The sequence below is a fragment of the Oncorhynchus nerka genome, linkage group LG25 (assembly GCF_034236695.1).
Source record: "Oncorhynchus nerka isolate Pitt River linkage group LG25, Oner_Uvic_2.0, whole genome shotgun sequence".
Taxonomy (NCBI): domain Eukaryota; kingdom Metazoa; phylum Chordata; class Actinopteri; order Salmoniformes; family Salmonidae; genus Oncorhynchus; species Oncorhynchus nerka.
The window spans coordinates 41115685-41129973 of NC_088420.1; positions in this window are offsets into that span (position 1 = coordinate 41115685).

Below are 14289 nucleotides of genomic sequence, written 5' to 3' on the forward strand. Positions count from 1 at the left end.
CCCTTTATATGTCACTCCCTTTGGTTTATTCCCGAGTCGTCATTGTATCTGTTTCTGTTCCATATCAGGGCGCTGTTTGTTTAATTTGTTTATTACATTTATTCACTCCCTGAACTTGCTTCCCCACTCTCAGAATGCATCGTTACAGAATGACAACTCACCAAAGGGAAGCATTTGTGTTTTGTTTTTGTTTTGGAGGTGATGTCAGGTCTGGGTGTCTGGGCCGGAGCTATCTTGAAGGCCTCAGTCGGTTTGTCGGATTTCCATGCCTTGGTGGGTTCGTCGGGTTCTTGTGCCTCGACTGAGGCAACTGGGGAAGTCTCAGCCGGCTCATTAGGCTCTCACGCCTCAGCCAGTTCATCAAGTTTCTGCACCTCAGTGGAGGCGACCGATCCGCTCCTGATTACCGGGATTGTCCCTGTGGTTGGCTTCCTGCAGTTGGAGCCAAACGAGCCGGGGAGGGGGTACTGTCGCATATGCTTTCTCTCCGGTGCTCTATCTCGCCAAGCTTCCACGCCTCAGCTGAGGTGACCGGCCCACTCCTGATCTCTGGGATCGTCATTTTGGTCAGCATCAGGGATCCGCGCGTCGGGGAGAGGGTACTGTCACGTGTGCTCCCCCTCTGGCCTCCAGGTCACCAGTCTGCTCGTCATATCACACACCTGTCACCATCGTAACGTGTAATTGTGCATTATGACACTCACCTGGACTCCATCACCTCCTTGCTTACCTGCCCTTTATATGTCACTCCCTTTGGTTTCTTCCCGAGTCGTCATTGTATTTGTTTCTGTTCCATGTCGGTGCACTGTTTGTTTTATTTATTTATTCAATATATTCACTCCCTGAACTTGCTTCCTGACCCTCAGCGTGCATAGTTACACCAACAAGTGCTCAGCATCTGTGGGAACTCCTTCAAGACTGTTGGAAAAGCATTCCAGGTGAAGCTGGTTGAGAGAATGCCAAGAGTGTGCAAAGCTGTCATCAAGGCAAAGGGTGGCTACTTTGAAGAATCTGAAATATAACATATATTTGGATTTGTTTAACGCTTTTTTGGTTACTACATGATTCCATATGTGTTACTCCATAGTTTTGCTGTCTACACTATTATTCTACAATGTAGAACATAGTAAGAATACGAAGAAAAACCCTTGAATGAGTAGGTGTGTCCAAACTTTTGACTGGTACTGTATATATCTTTGCAAGAAAGAATACTATATTGCGTTCTTTGTATTCCTATATCCCTTGATGGAATGATGCTGAATGCAAAACATGGCTCAACATACCCCACTCTCCCCCCTATACCTCTCTTACCCTCCTTTGTTCACCCTTCCTCTCTCTCTTTTTGGACCTTTGTCCCTCCCTCTCTGCCATCTCTCTCTCTCTCCCTTTAAGAATACATAATATATAATATATATACAGTGCATTTGGAACGTATTCAGACCCCTTAAATGTTTTCCACATTTTGTTTCGTTAAATCGTTTTTTCCCCTTGTCTATCTACTACACACAATACCCCATAATGACAAAGCAAATGTATTACAACTAAAAAACTGAAATATCACTTTACTTAACCTACACTTAACCTACACACAAAACAGTTTTAGAAACTGTAGAGTGTTTTCTATCCAACTCTACCAATTATATGCATATCCTAGCTTCTGGGCCTGAGTAACAAAACACTTCCCCCTACCCAAGAGAGGTTAAAATCATGTTCAATCAATCATATTTACCACAGATATACTCCAATCATCTGAAAGGGTGATCAATGAAAACAGGATGCACCTGAGCTGAATTTCAAGTCTCATGGCAAAGGGTCTGAATACTTATTTATTTTTGTATTATTATTTGATTTTTTTTTCTAAAATCCTGCTTTTCTTTGTCATTATGGGGTATTGTGTGTAGATTGAGGAAAATGGTTTATTTCATCCATTTTAGAATAAGTCTGTAACGTAACAAAATGTGGAAAAATAGAAGGGGTCTGAATGCTTTCTGAATGCACTGTATATTGTCTGTGTCCATGGGAACAACAAAGCACACAGACCACAGCAGTAAAACCTTGGATAATGGGCTGAATTTTGCGGCCTGAAAGTTGGGCCTGGGTGAAGGGAGGTTCGAGTTGCCCAATTTGTATCTGTTATCCCACACTAGTGGAGTTGCCAACAGCCAGATGCATTTGGTTTTCAAGGATACAGCTGTTTGAACCTAGCTTCCTTTTCCACTGAAAACCAGATGTGTGTACTCCGCTCAGGCGTTTCTTTGACACCTGCTACATTTGGTTATTGTTTTCCTGAAGGGAAGAGGGTGATAGGCTGTTCTGGTCTTAAGCAGCAGGTCCTTCTATAGGATTGTGTGGTGTGCAATGCATCTATGGATTAAAAACAGTTTTGAGTTTGAGGAGGTAATACTGGTATGGTGGAGAGTTTGTGCATGATAAATGTAGGAATTGAATGAAAATAAAAACAGAATTATCTTGTTCAAATCACTCATAAAGCAAATATTTTCATGACACACACACGCACACACACACACACACAAACCAAATACCCATCCACCCCCCTAGCCACATTTTCTCACTTCTAAAGCATCTGTCACCTCAGAGGTTGATCATGGTATTTTACCAGACATTGACAGCGGCTCTCCCCTCTTTGTTTTCCTCTTAGCAGATCTATTCTCCCCTTGTCTCCCAGCATCACTGTCCCACACAAGCTCCCTCTGGCCTACAGGCGGTCAAGGGCTTTAATAAAGGGTTCATTCGATTTTATTTTTGTTCATATTGCAGTCAGCCTGTGAAGTTGATACACCTGTCACAGCTGGGCCTGGCCCAAGGTCCAAACGTTAATAGGGTCCATAAACACAGGAAAATCCGTCAGATGACAGCCTGTCAGAACCCAACCGTTCACTGTCTGCGGCTCGCTAAAGCAAACTCCTTAAATAGGTGTCTGGGGGGGGGGTCATTGTCTCTGAGGGCAGCCCTGTGGGAAGGTGTATAATAAAAGAAAGACAATGAAAACGAAGTGTTTGTGGCACGGCCTTGCCTGTGGCTTCTGTTGTAACTCTGTCGGATAGGAGTGAGTGCGTGTGTGCATTCATGTGTGCGTTGTCTGTAAGTCTCTCCTTGGATCCATACACATTTTACTATGGGATGTATGGCCCAAGTGACCAGTGTGGTAACATACATGTATTAGATCTGTGTAGAAATCAAGAAAGACACCAATAGATATGGATGCAACATAATGGAAACGCCTTACATTCTGACTACACCGGCCACTCTCATGCCTCCACATGTGCCATCGTCCACATGTTGATTTTGTTCATCCACACCAGACATGATCATGGCACGCAGGGTAAAATATCAAAACCAACTGTGAACCAATTATATTAATTTGGGGCATGTCGAAACACGTTAAACATTCATGGATATTTAGCGAGCTTGCTATAGCTAATTTGTCCTGGGAGATTTTACCTGAAATGCATATGGTATGCAATATGCATATTTTGCAGGATCTTTATAGAATTTTGACACAGAGGCTGTCACGCCCTGGCCTTAGTATTCTGTGTTTTCTTTATTATGTTGGTTAGGCCAGAGTGTGACATGGGTGATTTATGTGTTTGTCTTGTCTAAGGGTTTTTGTAGATTTATGGGGTTGTGTTCTTTTAGTTGTCTAGGTAAGTCTATGGTTGCCTGGATTGGTTCTCAATCAGAGGCAGGTGTTTATCGTTGTCTCTGATTGGGAGCCATATTTAGGCAGCCATATTCTTTGGGTATTTTGTGGGTGATTTCCTGTCTCTGTGTTCTCTGCACCAGTTAGGACTGTTTCGGTTTTGTCACGTTTTCTTATTTTGTATTTGTATAGTGTTTACATTTTCATCTTTCATTAAAGATGTTTAACAATAACCACGCTGCATTTTGGTCCTCATCTCCTTCCCAGGAAGAAAGCCGTTAGAGGCGTACAAACTCTGGCAATTAACACTAGAAAAACTGGGCATCGAGCAATCCCATCCTGTGCCAATGTATTATAACTGTCAAATAAATACATTTCATATATGCTATTGCAAAAATCATAATTTGTTTGTGTTTATGTAGGTCAAAGGTAACATTAAAATATAAAAAAAAGCTTTTTCAATGTTTTATTTTATGTTGCCTATGTGTAAAAAATGAAAAACACCATAATTTAATTGTTATATAGAAATGCATTATTATTTTGTTAAAGCAGGTCTTAGGAAACAAACAATTCACTGTGTTTCATTAGAACAGAAGGGGTGGACAACTTGATGGCAGGACAATGATGCTCTCTGCGCTTCTAGTGTTAATAAACAGATAAAAGGGGAAAACTTGTGCTTTTTTAGTTAGTTAGCTATAATTAATCTTTCCTCGTTCATGTCTTATATACACATGTGGATTTGTATGCTCCTGAAAGCCAATGAGTAGATGGGAGAGGTCCGTCAAGCATCTCAAATAGAACCAAGTTTTATTTTAATGCTTGGCTACGCAGATGCTCACTGACTTGACTGAGCAATGTGGATGAAATTATTGAATAACATTGTCGTGACTTTACTTTCATTAATCTGATGACTGTTATTTATTTAATCCACTAACTATGTTTAATTGTTACCCGATTAAATGAATAATGTAACAATTAACTCATTAGGATTTAGGGCACCACGGAAGAAGTTGTTTAGAGAGTTACCATCTCCTGAATTAAACTCTATAAGGTCTTTAACTATTTCATTGATAAACAATCATCTTATCAAATCTTCTTTCAGACCAGTCGTAAACTTCTTGAATATGCAAATACCCCAGCCTTGCTCATTATTCAGTCCTACACAAATTGGTTTAATTATTTATTTAATAGATAACTAAATAATAACACAGAATAAACCTACACCCTTTACATGAGACAAAGGTCCCTAGTGGACTGACAATTATGGTTCATTGTTTATCTAGCTGGCTACATGTCTAAACAAAAGACTCCACTATGAAAGTAAATATTTCAATATAATATTTATGACGTCACTGCGACAACTGTCACTAGTATAGCTGGTACATCCGCTCTGGCTATCTACTTCGATTTCAGAGCACTTTCATCTGAGTGTGCTAAAGCGCAGAATAACTGAAGAATTTACGATTGCTAAACACTCGATGAATATGGCCAGTGTCAGTAATCGTTGGCAAAAAAAGCGTAAGAAAATTGTTGCCAGCAGCACAGTTGCAGTCACCAATGCTCTGGATAACATAAAAACAGCCTAACCAGCACTGCTAGGGTGAGTAAAATGGTCAGAGTGAGTTGTTCTCTCATTTGTGTCCAGAAGTAGCTAGCAAACTAGCCAACATTAGCCAGTTTGCTTTGGTGCTTGACTGCTGTTGTTATGTCAGAACGCTGGGATCAACCCTACTTTTCGTCCAGAGTGTCCAGTGTGCGCTCTGAACGCTCCGAGAGCGAAACACACTGAATTTACAAAGATCGAGAGCACACTCTGGCACTACAGATTAAATTGACGAACACACCCATAGTATAAACCAGCCTTTTGTCTTGAAATCTTTGGTTGTTTAGTACATAGCCTCACAAATGAATGCTTAAAGAGATGGGTGGGGCTAAAGCTTAGAAGGGTGTGAACAATGCTGAATGGGTGTAGACAAAGATGTGCTCTCCAGTAGGTAACAAAACATTCAAGGGCCATTTTCTCAAAAGTGAGGTGTTTATCAACTTTCAAAGTAGAATTAATTTTCCATTATTCCATTATTCCTCAACTGTAGTGTATGATTTGCAATTTTCCACCTTCGTGACAGTGCCCCTCCCTGGCGCGCGACTCCTGCAGTGCACCGACACCGGCCTCGGTAGTTTGAAATATTTTGGCAAAGATTATAGGCAACTTTTGAAATATTTTGTAGTGACGTTGCGTTTTTTGTAAGCTGTTTTTTTCTTACTATTGTATTAACCCCTCGTTTCATGTGTTTCTCCTCAGGCCGGTGGTAGCTGGTCCCATGCAGGAAGGTGAGGTGCCGGAGGTCCCTCCGCTCCCTCTGGACATCGAGGGGTTCCCGGCGTACACAGTACGTTCTATTCTGGACTCTAGACGCCGGGTGAGGGGCCTATAGTACCTCGTTGACTGGGAGGGGTACGGTCCGGAGGAGAGGTGCAGGGTACCGGTGGGGCACATCTTGGATCCGTCACTGCTGAGGGATTTCCATCGCCTCCACCCGGATCGCCCTGCGCCTCGCCATCATGCTCCAGCAATTGCCCAAGTACCTTGAGCACCAGAGAGACATGCGCGGCGAGTGTGGCGGAATAGATCAGGATATCATAAACACCACCACACCCTGCCCGTGCAGGTCCCTGAGAATCTCTTCTACAAAGGATTGAAAGACGGCTGGAGCATTCTTTAACTCATACGGCATGACGAGGTACTCGTCATAATGGACAGTTTTGTTACTAAACGGGTTTTCCACTCATCTCCCTCCCGGATATGCACCAGATTATACGCGCTCCTGAGTCCAGTTTGGTGGGGGAAGAAAAAGCCAAATCGGTATATTCTGAGGGAATGCGCACAGTGGAAACCTGGTCTGGACTCTCAACCGCCGTGGCACCAATGGAAACTCCTATACACCTACCTGAACACTCCTCTGACACCCCTGGAGAGCCCCCTGTTTCCAAGAATTCCTAGGATTGTGACTAGCCAGCCAGGGAAACCCCAGTACCACTGGAAACACAGGTGAATCAATAAGGAAGACACTAATCCGCTCCCCATGATCCCCCTGCGTTACCATGTCCAGTGGAACCGTGGCCTCCCTGACCAGCCCTGGCCCTAACGGTCGGCTATCTAAGGAGTGCACGGGGAAGGGTGGATCTATAGGCACCAGCAGAATCCCTAACCTGCGAGCGAGTCCGCGATCCATAAAGTTCCCAGCTGCGCTTGAATCGACTAGCGCCTTATGCTGGAGAGAGGGAGAAAACTCAGGGAATGAGATTAGTAAAAACAAGTGACCAATAGGGAGCTATGGCTGACTCACCTGGGGTGACCGAGAAGTGCTCTGTCTGCCCTCTCGACTCCCAGACAAGCTCCTCCAGCACCAGTCGACCACAGCTGGTGCAGGAGGAGCCTCCTCCTCCGGTTCCCCTCGATGCGGCCCCCCTAACTCCATAGGTATTGGAGCTGGAGGGCCGAGAGGGGGAACTAACAGGGCCCGTTCTGAACGCCCGCGGGCAGCTAGCAGGTTGTCCAGTCGGATCGACATGTCTATGAGCTCGTCGAGGGAGAGGGTGGCGTCCCGACAAGCTAGCTCCCTGCGGACGTCCTCCCGGAGGCTACACCCGTAGTGGTCCATCAGGGCCCTGTCATTCCACCCCGCTCCAGCGGCCAAGGTCCGAAACTCCAGCGCGAAGTCTTGCGCGCTCCTCGTCTCCTGCCTAAGGAGTGAACTCTGGGTAGTGGTCCCTTGCGGAGTCTGTTCTGTACCAAACCGCGTTGGCCCACTCCAGGGCTCTGCCCGTCAGGTAGGAGACGAGGACACTCACGCTCTCCTCACCAGAGGGAGTCGGGCGAACGGTAGCCAGGTATAGATCGAGCTGGAACAAGAATCCCTTGCACCCAGCCACCGCTCCATCTTACTTCCTTGGGGGTGCGAGACGAAGAGTGCTGGATCCTGACGCCGCCGGAGGTGTCGGTTCAGTAGTCGAAGGAGGAGCTGTAGGCGCGGTAGGTAGACCACTCCTCTCCCATTGGTCCATTCTCTCCATCATCTGGTCCATCGCTCACCCGATTCTATGGAGGATGGCCATGTGATGGATGACACGCTCCTCCATAGATGGGAGAGGGGTTGCAGCTGCTCCTGCTGACTCCATACTTGGAGGGGGAATCCGTTACTTAACTAGGAGTGGTGGGTGCAGAGTCAGGTGCAGAGAGCAGAGGCTTAAGGAAAACCGTATTTATTCCGGTGAGAAAAGGTCATGCCAAAACAACAGGCGAATAAATGACCGGCCCAAAACAGGACACAAACAGTCCGGAAAAATACAAACAATACCATCCACAAAACAGAACAGAGAAACAAGCCCACACAAAAGCAGGCGGGCATAACAGGCTTAAATAGCCCTAAACCAAACCAGAAAACGAGGATCAGGTGAAACCATTAAACATAACCAACAGAAAAGGAAGAGGGAAACGGTGGCAGCTAGTAGACCGGTGACGACCACCGAGCGCCGCCCAAACAGGAAGGAGAGACACAAGACAGAAGTCTTGACAATATATATATATATATACTGTATATATATAAAAAGTTAATCTCTCCCTCCATCGAGTATGATATACAGCTGAAGTCGGACATTAACATACACTTTGGTTGGAGTCATTAAAACTTGTTTTCCAACCACTCCACAAATGTATTGTTAATAAACTATAGTTTTGGCAAGTCAGTTAGGACATCTACCTTGTGCATGACACAAGTCCTCTTTCGAACACTTGTTTACAGGCAGATTATTTCACTTGTAATTCACTGTATCACAATTCCAGTGGGTCAGAAGTTCATGACCACGAAGTTTACTGTTCCTTTAAACAGCTTGGAAAATTCCAGAAAATTATGTCATGGCTTTAGACGCTTCTGATAGGCTAAGTGACATGGTTCATCCTTGGGAGCAATTTCCAAACACCTGAAGGTACCACGTTCATCTGTACAAACAATAGTACCCAAGTATAAACACCATGGAGCAGTCATTCTGTCTCCTAGAGATGAACGTACTTTGTTGCGAAAAATGCAAATAAATCCCAGAACAACAGCAAAGGACCTTGTGAAGATGGTGGAGGAAACAGGTACGAAAGTATCTATATCCACAGTAAAACAAGTCCAATATCGACATAACCAGAAAGGCCGCTCATCAAGGAAGAAGCCACGGCTCCAAAATCGCCAAAAAAAGCCAGACTACGGTTTGCAACTGCACATGGGGACAAAGATCGGACTTTTGGAGAAATGACCTCTGGTCTGATGAAACGAAAATAGAACTGTTTGGCCATAATGACCATCGTTATGTTTGGGGATAAAGGGGAGGCTTGCAAGCCGAAGAACACCACCACGAAGCACGGGGGTGGCAGCATCATGTTGTGGGGGTGCTTTGATGCAGGAGGGACTGGTGCACTTCACAACATAGATGGCGTCATGAGGTGGGGAAATGATGTGGACATATTGAAGCAACATCTAAAGACCTCAGTCAGGAAGTTAAAGCTTGGTTGCAAATGGACAAGCATACTTCCAAAGTTGTGGCAAAATAGCTTAATTAAGGACGACGTAGTCAAGGTATTGGAGTGGCCATCACGAAGCCCTGACCTGAATCCCATAGAAAATCTGTGGGCAGAACTGAAAATGTGTGTGCGAGCAAGGAGGCCTACAAACCTGACTGAGTTACACCAGCTCTGTCAGGAGGAATTGGCCAAAATTCACCCAACTTATTGTGGGAAGCTTGTGGAAGGCTACCCAAAACGTTTGACCCAAGTTAAACAATTTAAAGGCAATGCACCAAATACTAATTGAGTGTATGTAAACTTCTGAACCACTGGGGATGTGATGATAGAAATAAAAGCTGAAATAAATCATTCTCTCCACTGTTATTCTGACATTTCACGTTCTTAAAATAAAGTGGTGATCCTAACTGACCTAAGACAGGGATTTTTTACTAGGGTTAAATGTCAGGAATTGTGAAAAACTGAGTTTAAATGTATACAGTGGGGCAAAAAAATATTTTCCACCATAATTTGCAAATAAATAAATTAAAAATCCTACAATGTGATTTTCTGGATTTCTTTTTCTCATTTACAGGCCTCTCTCATCCTTTTAAGTGGGAGAACTTGCACAATTGGTGGCTGACTAACTACTTTTTCTCCCCACTGTATATACAAATGAGATTAATAATGTAGGGTATGTAAACATTAAATAAAGTGGCATTGTTTAAAGTGACAAGTGATACATTTATTACATCCAATCTTTAATTATTAAAGTGGCTAGAGATATGAGTCAGTATGTTGGCAGCAGCCACTCAATGTTAGTGATGGCTGTTTAAACAGTCTGATGGCCTTGAGATAGAAGCTGTTTTCAGTCTCTCAGTCCCAGCTTTGATGCACCTGTACTGACCTCGCCTTCTGGATGATAGTGGGGTGAAAAGGCAGTGGCTCGGGTGGTTGTTGTCCATGATGATGTTTTTGGCCTTCCTGTGACATCGGGTGGTGTAGAGGTCGTGGAGGGCAGGTAGTTTGCCCCCGATGATGCGTTGTGCAGACCTTACTACCCTCTGGAGAGCCCTACGGTTGTGGGCGGAGCGGTTAACGTACCAGGCGGTGATACTCTCGATTGTGCATCTGTAAAGGTTTGTGAGTGTGTTTGGTGACAAGCCAAATTTATTCAGCCTCCTGAGGATGAAGAGGCGCTGTTGCACCTTCTTCACCACGCTGTCTGTGCGGGTGGACCATTTCAGTTTGCCCGTGATGTGGACGCCGAGGAACTTAGAACTTCCATCTTCTCCACTACTGTCCCGTCGATGTGGATAGGGAGGCTGTCCCTCTGCTGTTTCCAAAAGTCCACTATCATCTCCTTTGTTTTGTTGACATTGTGTGAGGTTATTTTCCTGACACCACACTCCAAGGGCTCTCACCTCCTCCCTGTAGGTCGTATCGTCATTGTTGGTAATCAAGCCTACCACTGTAGTGTTGTCTGCAAACTTGATGATTGAGTTGGAGGCGAGTTGGAGGCGTGCATGGCCACACAGTCATGGGTGAACAGGGGAGTACAGGAGAGGGCTGAGAATGCACCCTTGTGGGGCCCCAGTGTTGAGGATCAGCTGGGTGGAGATGTTGTTTCCTACCCTCACCACCTGAGGGCATCCCGTCAGAAAGTCCAGGACCCAGTTGCACAGGGTGGGGTCGAAACCCAGGGTCTCGAGCTTAATGACGAGTTTGGAGGGTACTGTGGTGTTAAATGCTGAGCTGTAGTCGATGAACAGCATTCTTACATAGGTATTCTTCTTGTCCAGATTGGTTAGGGCAGTGTGCAGTGTGATTGCGATTGCATTGTCTGTGGACCTATTGGGGCTGAAAGCAAATTGGAGTGGGTCTAGGGTGTCTGGTAGGGTGGAGGTGATATGATCCTTGACTAGTCTCTCAAAGCACTTCATCCTTTAGCTCAGTTACCTTAGCTTTCTTGGGAACAGGAACAATGGTGGCACTCTTGAAGCATGTGGGAACAGCAGACTGGGTTAGGGATTGATTGAATATGTCTGTAAACACACTAGCTAGCTGGTCTGAGCTTGCTCTAAAGATGTGGCTAGGGATGCCATCTGGGTCGGCAGCCTTGCGAGTGTTAACACGTTTAAATGTTTTACTCACATTTGCTGCAGTGAAGGAGAGCCCGCAGGTTTTGGTAGCGGGTCGTGTCGGTGGCAGTGTATTGTCTTCAAAGCGAGCAAGAATTTGTTTAGTTTGTCTGGGAGCAAGACATCGGGGTCCGCTGATGGGGCTGCTTTTCTTTTTGTAGTCCCTGATTGACTGTAGACCCTGTCACGTACCTTTCGTGTCTGAGCCTTTGAATTGCGACTCTACTTTGTCTGGCCAATGCAGGTTTAGAAGCTAGGGAGATTATGTCAGTGAGTTGGCATCGTTGCAAAGGTTCGCTGGAGCAACATCCTGGCCGAAAACAAAGAGCACACTGCAGCACCATCAACACCCAAAAAGCTGAAGCAAGGCAGCAGAAGTAGTAGCACAGACTCCGACAGATATTTCACCAATGCACAATCCAGGGGAATATACAGATAATTGTGACATAAAATAAGTAGCTATAGCTACTGTGGTGGATAACAAAGAGAATGTATGGTTTCATTTATTAAAATCAGCTCAAATGAATGTCATGGATTGTCTTTCTTTTGTCTGAACAGTGTCCTAACAAAATAGCAATGATCATGTATCAAATCAAATCAAATCAAATGTATTTATATAGCCCTTCGTACATCAGTTGATATCTCAAAGTGCTGTACAGAAACCCAGCCTAAAACCCCAAACAGCAAGCAATGCAGGTGTAGAAGCACGGTGGCTAGGAAAAACTCCCTAGAAAGGCAAAAACCTAGGAAGAAACCTAGAGAGGAACCAGGCTATGTGGGGTGGCCAGTCCTCTTCTGGCTGTGCCGGGTGGAGATTATAACAGAACATGGCCAAGATGTTCAAATGTTCATAAATGACCAGCATGGTCGAATAATAATAATAAGGCAGAACAGTTGAAACTGGAGCAGCAGCACAGTCAGGTGGAAGTTGAAACTGGAGCAGCAGCATGGCCAGGTGGACTGGGGACAGCAAGGAGTCATCATGTCAGGTAGTCCTGGAGCATGGTCCTAGGGCTCAGGTCAGTTGAAACTGGAACAGCAGCATGGCCAGGTGGACTGGGGACAGCAAGGAGTCATCATGTCAGGTAGTCCTGGGTCATGGTCCTAGGGCTCAGGTCCTCCGAGAGAGAGAAAGAAAGAGAGAAGGAGAGAATTAGAGAACGCACACTTAGATTCACACAGGACACAGAATAGGACAGGAGAAGTACTCCAGATATAACAAACTGACCCCCAGCCCCCCGACACATAAACTACTGCAGCATAAATACTGGAGGCTGAGACAGGAGGGGTCAGGAGACACTGTGGCCCCATCCGAGGACACCCCGGACAGGGCCAAACAGGAAGGATATAACCCCACCCACTTTGCCAAAGCACAGCCCCCACACCACTAGAGGAAATCTTCAACCACCAACTTACCATCCTGAGACAAGGCTGAGTATAGCCCACAAAGATCTCCGCCACGGCACAACCCAAGGGGGCGCCAACCCAGACAGGATGACCACAACAGTGAATCAACCCACTCAGGTGACGCACCCCCTCCAGGGACGGCATGTGAGAGCCCCAGTAAGCCAGTGACTCAGCCCCTGTAATAGGGTTAGAGGCAGAGAATCCCAGTGGAAAGAGGGGAACCGGCCAGGCAGAGACAGCAAGGGCGGTTCGTTGCTCCAGAGCCTTTCCGTTCACCTTCCCACTCCTGGGCCAGACTACACTCAATCATATGACCCACTGAAGAGATGAGTCTTCAGTAAAGACTTAAAGGTTGAGACCGAGTTTGCGTCTCTGACATGGGTAGGCAGACCGTTCCATAAAAATGGAGCTCTATAGGAGAAAGCCCTGCCTCCAGCTGTTTGCTTAGAAATTCTAGGGACAATTAGGAGGCCTGCGTCTTGTGACCGTAGCGTACGTGTAGGTATGTACGGCAGGACCAAATCAGAGAGATAGGTAGGAGCAAGCCCATGTAATGCTTTGTAGGTTAGCAGTAAAACCTTGAAATCAGCCCTTGCTTTGACAGGAAGCCAGTGTAGAGAGGCTAGCACTGGAGTAATATGATCAAATTTTTTGGTTCTAGTCAGGATTCTAGCAGCCGTATTTAGCACTAACTGAAGTTTATTTAGTGCTTTATCCGGGTAGCCAGAAAATAGAGCATTGCAGTAGTCTAACCTAGAAGTGACAAAAGCATGGATGAATTTTTCTGCATCATTTTTGGACAAAAAGTTTCTGATTTTTGCAATGTTACGTAGATGGAAAAAAGCTGTCCTCGAAATGGTCTTGATATGTTCTTCAAAAGAGAGATCAGGGTCCAGAGTAATGCCGAGGTCCTTCACAGTTTTATTTGAGACGACTGTACAACCATTAAGATTAATTGTCAGATTCAACAGAAGATCTCTTTGTTTCTTGGGACCTAGAACAAGCATCTCTGTTTTGTCCGAGTTTAATAGTAGAACGTTTGCAGCCATCCACTTCCTTATGTCTGAAACACATGCTTCTAGCGAGGGCAATTTTGGGGCTTCACCATGTTTCATTGAAATGTACAGCTGTGTGTCATCCGCATAGCAGTGAAAGTTTACATTATGTTTTCGAATAACATCTCCAAGAGGTAAAATATATAGTGAAAACAATAGTGGTCCTAAAACGGAACCTTGAGGAACACCGAAATTTACAGTTGATTTGTCAGAGGACAAACCATTCACAGAGACAAACTGATATCTTTCCGACAGATAAGATCTAAACCAGGCCAGAACATGTCCGTGTAGACCAATTTGGGTTTCCAATCTCTCCAAAAGAATGTGGTGATCGATGGTATCAAAAGCAGCACTAAGGTCTAGGAGCACGAGGACAGATGCAGAGCCTCGGTCCGATGCCATTCAAATGTAATTTAGCACCTTCACAAGTGCCGTCTCAGACCATCTTCAGATTAGCCTTAACGTTGGTAGCCCTGCCCC